Genomic DNA, 8,063 nt, shown 5'->3' with positions numbered 1-8,063 from the left:
TGGCTGCCGGCCGCCATCTTGGCTGACAGTTAATTTGCATAAGGATATGCTGATTAGCCAATGGGAAGGGTAGCAGTTGTACGCTAATTACCATGTTTCTCTTTTATTAGTGTAGACTAGAGACCCGGTGCATGAAATTCGTGCATGGGGTGGGGGGTGGTGGGTGTGTCCCTGAGCCCAGACTGTATCCTCTCCAATCTGGGATCCCTCTCACAATCCAGGACTGCTGGCTCCCAACCGCTTGCCTTCCTGCCTGCGTGATCGCCCCTAACCACTACCCTGCCAGCCTGATTGACACCTAACTGCTCCCCTGCCGGCCCGATTGCCCCTAACTGCCCTTCCCTGTAGGCCTGGTTGCCCCCAACTGCCCTCCCCTGCAGGCCGGGATTCCCCCCAAGTGTCCTCCCCTGCAGGCCTGGTTGCCCCCAACTGCCCTCCCCTGCTGGCCATCTTGTGTCCATGTGGGGGCGGCCATCTTGTGTGTTGGAATGATGGTCAATTTGCATATTACTATTTTATTAGATAGGATAGACTAGGGGCCCAGTGCACGAATTTGTGCACCTTGAAAATAACTGTGGGCTGCGAGGTTGCAGCAGGCACAAGGGCGAGTCTCGGCTCATCATCTGCACCCCCGCCCAGCCCCTCCTGCTGCAGCCCCCAGTTCCGTCTACTGGCAGCCCTGCTCCCGCCGCCGCTCCTAGCGCTGATGGTGCTGCCCCGCTCATACCCGCTGATGGCATGGAGCAATTGGAGCCGGTGCCCGCAGTGGGTGCGAGGGGTTGCCGCTGCCCTGATCAGCCCTCAGGAGCAGGGGAAAGTGGAGAAGCCCTTAGGAGTGATCATGGCCAGCAGCTGCCGCTGGCACTTGCTGATGGCACTGAGTGATCGGGACTGGCGCCGGGCACTGGCAGTGGGTGTGAGAGGCGGCTTCGGCGCTGGCTGCGAGTGGGGCCGGTGCCGGCAGCGGGTGTGAATGGGGCTGGTGCCAGCAGCAGATGTGAACACCGAGTGGGACCGTGGCACGTGGGAGCAAAGAATTTTCAGTAACCACCAGAGGTCACCCCAATGACAGCGACTGGTGCCCCGCCTTGGTCTGGCGCCCCTGCTCACCTGTTCCACCAGCCAGCCACAGCCAAGGCCCACTAGTTTCCACACATGCCTCCTGGTGGTCATAGCACGTCACAGCAACCAGTTGTTCGGTTGTTTGGTTGTTCTGCTGTTTGGTCTATTTGCATATTAGCCTTTTATTATATAGGATACTAAGCAATCCAGTATATAAAAATCAATATAAAAATGAATTACATTTTTATATGCTAGCAATAAGCAATCTGAAAATGAAATTAAGAAGACAATTCCCTTCATAATAGCACCAAACAGAATAAAATATTTAGGAATAAACATAAAAAAATGCAAGATATATACCTGGAAAAATAAAATTGTTAAGCACAATTAAAGATGATCTATCAAATTAAAAGGAGGCAGACTCACATTCACGAATTAGACTTAATAGTGACAAGATTGTGTATTAGTTTCCCTGGATTGCCAGAATAAAATACGACAAACTTAAAATAAATTTTAACGGCTTAAAATACATTTACTCTCTCACATATGGGAGTCTGAAGTCTAAGATCAAGAGTTGGATGCCAACCGAATCTCCTATCTACCTACTCCAGGACTTTTGTGAGGATCAAATGAGATGAAACACAGGAAAACACTTCACAGACATTGGTTAAAGTGGAAATGTTTCCATCTGGCTATAAAGGAAGTCTTGCTCCTGGGCTGAAGAAACTGCAAGGAGGCTAAAAGGGAACATGCACAACCCACTGAATGGCATTCAGTGGAAACCTGGACTGGAGATGCCTAAGGAGGGGCTGGGGTGGGAAGCACTAGGGGGGGGGGTGCTTGGAAAAGCAGAAGCTGGGAGCATTTGGTCGTAGACTATGGGGTGCGGCTACAGTGTTTTGGACAGGTTCAAGCCTCGGCTGGTGTGGCTCAGTTAGCTGGCGTGTCATCCCATACACTGAAAGGTAGCAGATTTGATTCCTGGTCAGAGCACATACTTGGGTTGCAGGTTCAATCCCTGGCTGTGGTCGGGATACATGTGGGACACAACTGATCTCTCTCTCTCTCTCTCTCTCTCTCTCTTTCTCCCTCCCCCTCTCTCTCTAACAAGTAATGAACATGTCCTCGGGTAAGGATGGCAGTTTCAGGCCCTTCTGAAGCTGAGGGGAGAGGATGCCTTCCCTCCCAGCTCCTGCTGATGCTGGCAATCATGGCGGTCCTCCAGCAGCCGCACCATTCCTCCCGTAGCAGCACCACTCCAGTATCTGACTCAGCATCGCACAGTGTTCTCTGCATCAGTTCAAATGTTTATTTTCTGATAAGGGCACCAGTCAACTGTCCCGCTCCAGCATGACTTGATGCTAACTTGCTCACATTGTAAAGGACCTGGTAAGGTCACATTCACAGGTATCAGGAGACAGAACTTGAACATATTTTTTGGGGGGGACCAAGTTCAAGCCAAGTAATGGCAATATCCCCCCTCCACCAAATATCTACAGATTCAGCACAAAGCCTGCCAAAACAACAGGAGGCTTTTTACAGGAATTTAGCTGATCCTAAAATGTGTCTGGAAATTCAAAGGGTTCAGAATAGAAAAAACAATTTTGAAAAAGAAAAAGTTAAAGGACTTATATTATCTGATTCCAAAACTTACTATAAAGCTATAGTAATAAAGACAGTGTGGGTGTGAAAATGGCAGCCGAACAGGCAGACCTGTCGTGCACCTCGTCCCAGGGCCAGATTGGAAATACAACTAAATTGGAGAACATTCACCTGGGATTCCCACCTGAGGAGGAGATATATCAATGAAGGACAGAGAACACCTGGAGACCAGTAGGAAGGGCAAGGTTGTGAGAGGAGCAGAACCAGCTCCCAGGGGCGGCAGGCTGGCAGGCCGAGAGAGGAGGGAGCGCTGGGCTTCGGGAGGGGCTGTTCCCTCGGAAGATAGAGGCCCGGAGCCTGGGATGGGCTGCAAGCTGTGAGCACCAGGGGCGGGATGGGCTGCAAGCCGTGAGCACCAGGGCCGAGACCAGCAGACCGGGCAACACCCAGCCTGATAGGCAGCGGGGCTGCTGGAGCGGGTCAGAAAGCAAGCCGCGGTTTCATTGGTTTTTTAACCCAGAGCACAGGAGTTTTCATTTGCAGTTACTCACCCGAGCTTTGGGAGACATGGACTGGAGGTGCCTAAGGAGGGGCTGGGGTGGGAAGCACTAGGGGGGGGCTTGGAAAAGCAGAAGCTGGGAGCATTTGGTCGTAGGATATGGGGTGTGGCTACAGTGTTTTGGACAGGTTCAAGCCTCGGACTAATGAGAGGGCACAGTCCTCTCGTGGCCATGTGCAAGTCCCAGCTGGAGGGCAGAGCCTTCCCAGCACAATTATAGCCAACAGCTATAGCTGTGAGCTTGAACCTGTGGTCTGAACACGTGGCCCCACGTGCCTGTGTGAGAGTTCAGGAGCAAGTAGTTGAGTAGGATTGAAACCAACGAGAATGCTGTAAACATCTTGATCACACCCCTACTTTGCCTCGTGGCATCTACTATAAAATAAAGACACGGCTTGTGGGCGCTGTCGCTGTCTCCTCATCAGGGAGGCAGCGTCCCACCGAGACCCAGCTTTCATTCTCTTTTCTCTTTTCTCAATCCTTTCATCACCCCCACTCAGGATCACTCTTGGCTGTGCTGGCGCGGCCCAGTAGGCCCCCAAACTGAAACAGCCATTTTTCCCGAGAGGAGCTGGCCACTCACAGCAGCCACAGGGCAGGGAAAGGAAAACCCCTGCTCTGAGGACACAGCCGCTCCCCTTGGGAGCCCTGCTGCCACACCTGCACCTGCCACACCTGCACGGTGAGCTTTTCAGAGGAAACAAAGGCAGAGGCCAAGCGTACCGGCTGAGCAGTCTCCAGAGCATCAGTGACTGGCTTGGGGGAGGGGCCGTCCACCACACTATCCCGGGAACCAGATGGTAATTTACCCAAACTCCGGGCTCCCAGCCGACCCCGCTGGTCTCCACACAGTCCTACTCCCCCGCTCCCCCATTTTTCATTACTCAATTTTTTTCTTCTCTCTTTTCGTTTTCTACTGCTTTCTTTTTTTAAAATATATATATTTTATTGATTTTTTTTTTTTTTACAGAGAGGAAGGGAGAGGGATAGAGAATTAGAAACATTGATGAGAGAGAAACATGGATCAGCTGCCTCCTGCACACCCCCTACTGGGGATGTGCCCACAACCAAGGTACATGCCCTTGACCAGAATCGAACCTGGGACCCTTCAGTCCGCAGGTCGACACTCTATCCACTGAGCCAAACCGGTCAGGGCGTTCTACTGCTTTCTCATCTTTTTTCTTTTTCTTATTTTGGGGATATCTGCTTTTTACACTATTTTCCCTTTCAAATTTTTTTCTTTTCTTTTCTCCTTCCTTTATTTTAAACCATTTTCCTTCCCCCATATCCTTTAATTCTTTATTCTTATTTTCTTTATTTCAGCTCTGCACCTACATATTCTGTCCCCTCCTTTTCTTGTGGTTTTATGTTTGTGCTTTTGTTTGTTGTTTGTTTTGTTTTCTCCTCGTGCTTTTTCCATCTCTTTTTCTATTATTCTTACTCTCTTTCCTCTGTCCTAATTCTCTCTTCTCTGGTGGTTGCTTTTGTTGGTGCTGTAGGGGTATTGTGTATGTTTTTGTTTTGTTTCTTCTGATTCATATTTTGTCATGTTGTATTTTGTTCTGTTTGGGCAGCACTTTCACAACAGCTCTCACAATGTGGTTGTGGGTGAGCCACATAGTCAGCTAGCCTGAGAGGAGACTCTATCCATGACAGGCCAACAACATTCAAGACCCCACTACACCAGGAGAACCCAAATAACTCAAGTAGGGGGGCTTTCTAGAGCACCCAATTCAGGAGAATTGAGACTGCACCACTGGATTCCACAAAACACCTGCTACATAAGGCCACCCCACAAAATCTGGGAGGCATAGCAGTCTCATCTAATATACAGAAACAAAAACAAAGGGACAGCAAAAATAAGGAAATAAAAAAACAACTCCCAAATGAAAGTAAAGGAGAAATCACCAGAAAATGAACTAAATGAAATGGAAGTAAACAATTTGTCAGATAAAGAATTCAGAGTAATGGTAACAAGGGTGTCAAACAATTCAGTGAGAACTACAAGCAACTTAATGAGTATTATACAGGTCTTAATGAGAGCTACACCAACATGAAAACAAAGGTTGAAACAACAAATGAGAATAAATTGGAAGTGAGGAATGACAGCTGAAATAAAGAATACCCTGGAAGGATTTAACAGTGGACTAGAAGAGGCTGAGGACAGTATCAGTGAATTACAAGATAACGTAGAAAAAAACAGCCATTCAGAGCAGTGCATGGAGAAAAAATTGGAAAGCAGGAGAGTTTAAGCTTTGGGACAACATGAAATGTCACATTAGCATTACAGTGTACCAGAAGGAGCAGAATCTGAGAAAGGAATAGAGAACCTGTTCCAAGAAATAATGGCAGGAGAAAATGGCAGCTGAACAGGCAGACCTGTCGGGCACCTCATCACAGGGCCAGGCTGGAAATACCACTAAATTGGAGAACATACACCTGGAATTTCCAACTGTGGTCCAGCTGAAGAGTGACTTATAACAAGGAAGAAAGAAGGCACTTGGAGATCTGTAGAAAGGGCAAGATCTAGAGAGGTGGGGAGCCCAGAGAGGAGGGTGCTGAGCTACGGGGAGAACTGTTTAGGGGCACAGGCAGGGCTCCACACACCACCTGCGGTGGCAGTGCTGCTGACCTGACCGGCGGGGCTTCCCAACCTGTGGCAGTGTGACCCGAAGCACCCGTATCATCCAAGCAGCTATGAGAGGCAGCAGGACTGCTGGCAGCAGCAGTCTAGACCCAGCAGACCAGAGCCAGTGGGGGAGAGAGCAGCAGTTTCGATTGCCCTTTTTTTCTCTAAACACAGAGCACAGGAGTCTTCATTTGCAGCTACACACCCAGGCAGTGGCTCAGGAGGGAGGCGTGGACGTGAGGTGACTGAGGAGAGGCGGGAGGGAAGCAGGGCAGGGTGACCTGGAAAAGCAGGAGCCAGGAGTGCTGCAATGGGTTGTTCATAGGCTTCCAAACCAAAACGGCCATTTTCCCTGGGAGGAGCTACCTGCTCCCAACACCCAGAGAGCAGGTAAAGGGGACCCCCCCCCCATACAGCCTGCCACACCTGCACTTTGAGGGTTACTGAGAAACAAAGGTAGAGGCCAAGCTTACGGGTCTGAGCAGTCTCAATGAGCCCCCAGTGATTGGATTGGAAGAGGAGCCGTCCACTCGACTATTCTGAGAACCAGACTGATTAAACCTCCAGGGTCGTAGTTGACCTCATTGGTCTCCATACAAGGAGATCTGTCCAGTCGAGGGCAGAGTAACATTTTGGGCCACTCATGGAGGAGCAGCTCTGACACAGGAAACACACCCTTCATATTCCCTGAAAGCGAAACAGCACTTCCCCTGTCAGAAACAGACTCTTGAGAGATTAAGACTGACAGCTGGTAGACAAAGAGAGCAGATTGGCCCCTCCTGCTTGCAGCCAAGGCCTGTGGAAACAGACACAAGCAGTGGACCGGTGGATTGCTTGGAGCTTCAAGCAGGGTGCTAAAGGCCAAAAGACGGTGCCCAACAGTGGTTAAGTCCTCACAGAATTGGCAGACAGAACAGAAGAGTGGGGTCCTACGCCAGCTCCCTTGGGGCACTAAACTTGGCTGAAGTGAATGAGACTTCACTTTATTTATCTTATTTTTTGCACCCCTTTCTTCTGTTTTCCTCCCATTTTTTCTTCTTTTTTCCTCTTTTTAAAATTGATCTTTACCTATCTGCTATATTGATTTGCTATTATTCTAGTCTCTGTTGTGCTCATATATCTAATTTCCTCTTCCCTGTTCCTACTCAATTTCCCTTTCTCTTTTCTTTTTATTTCACTACTCAATTTTAAAATTTTTTCTCTCTTCTTTTTCTTTTCTTCTTCTAATTTCTTAACTTGTTTCATTTTATAAATTTAGGTCTATCTGCTCTATTCTCCTATCCAAATTTTTTTCCTTGTCTTCTCATTCCTACCCCCCACCCCTTTATTCTAAACCAGGGGTCCTCAAACTACGGCCCGCGGGCCACATGCAAATACAAATATTGTATTTGTTCCCGTTTTGCTTTTTTACTTCAAAATAAGATATGTGCAGTGTGCATAGGAATTTGTTCACAGTTTTTTTAAAAATATTTTTATTAATTTTTTACAGAGAGTAAGGAGAGGGATAGAGAGTTAGAAACATCAATGAGAGAGAAACATTGATCAGCTGCCTCCTGCACACTCCCTACTGGGTATGTGCCCGCAAGCAAGGTACATGCCCTTGACCAGAATTGAACCTGGGACCCTTTAGTCCGAAGGCTGACGCTCTATCCACTGAGCCAAACCAGTTAGGGCCACAGTTTTTTTTTTAAACTATAGTCCGGCCCTCCAACGGTCTGAGGGACAGTGAACTGGCCCCCTGTTTAAGAAGTTTGAGGACCCCTGTAAAACCATGGTCCTTCCCCTATTCCTCTAATTCTTTAACCTTATTTTCTTTATTTAAGCTCTGTATCTACAAATTGTGCCCCCCACCCACCTTTTCTGGGTGTTTTTGTTTGTGCTTTTTGCTTTATTTGTTTTTGTTTTGTTGTGTTCCTCTACATATTTTTTCTTTTTGTTCCATCATTCTTGCTCTCTTTTCTCTTTCTTAATTCTCTTTTCTCTGGTGGTCATGGGGCTATAGGTGTCTTGTATACATTCTTGTTCTCTTCCTTCTGTGTTGTGTCTTGTCTTGTTGTATTTTGTGCTGTTCAGACAGCACCTCCTCAATGGCTGGCACAACATGGTAGTTAGTAAGTGAGACACATAATCAGACACCCTGAAAGGAGACTCCATCCACGAATGGGACAATAACATTCAAGACACAACTACAACAGGGGAAACCAAATATTT

The 8,063-nt window shown here is 48.0% G+C and overlaps 1 protein-coding gene across 4 annotated transcripts in view; it reads right to left on the bottom strand.

Annotated features, from left to right (window-relative positions):
• The window catches only part of TUBGCP5 (tubulin, gamma complex associated protein 5), a 135,985-nt gene that overhangs the window by 99,598 nt on the left and 28,324 nt on the right, over positions 1 to 8,063 (bottom strand). The window contains exon 1 of one of the 4 annotated variants that reach the window (XM_014529522.1): positions 2,717 to 2,785. The exons of 1 other annotated variant lie outside the window; for it this stretch is intronic. The gene's annotated coding sequence lies outside the window, so the exon portion shown is untranslated. Of the gene's footprint in view, positions 1 to 1,110; positions 1,137 to 1,606; positions 1,635 to 2,716; positions 2,786 to 8,063 lie in introns of those variants that run through there. 2 more of the 4 variants (XM_014529518.1, XM_014529519.1) reach the window with 2 other exon arrangements.

This window comes from Myotis brandtii, unplaced genomic scaffold (assembly GCF_000412655.1).
Source record: "Myotis brandtii unplaced genomic scaffold, ASM41265v1 scaffold684, whole genome shotgun sequence".
NCBI classification, from domain to species: domain Eukaryota; kingdom Metazoa; phylum Chordata; class Mammalia; order Chiroptera; family Vespertilionidae; genus Myotis; species Myotis brandtii.
The sequence above is the reverse complement of the archived record's forward strand: the minus strand, read 5'-3'. Positions and strand labels throughout refer to the sequence as shown.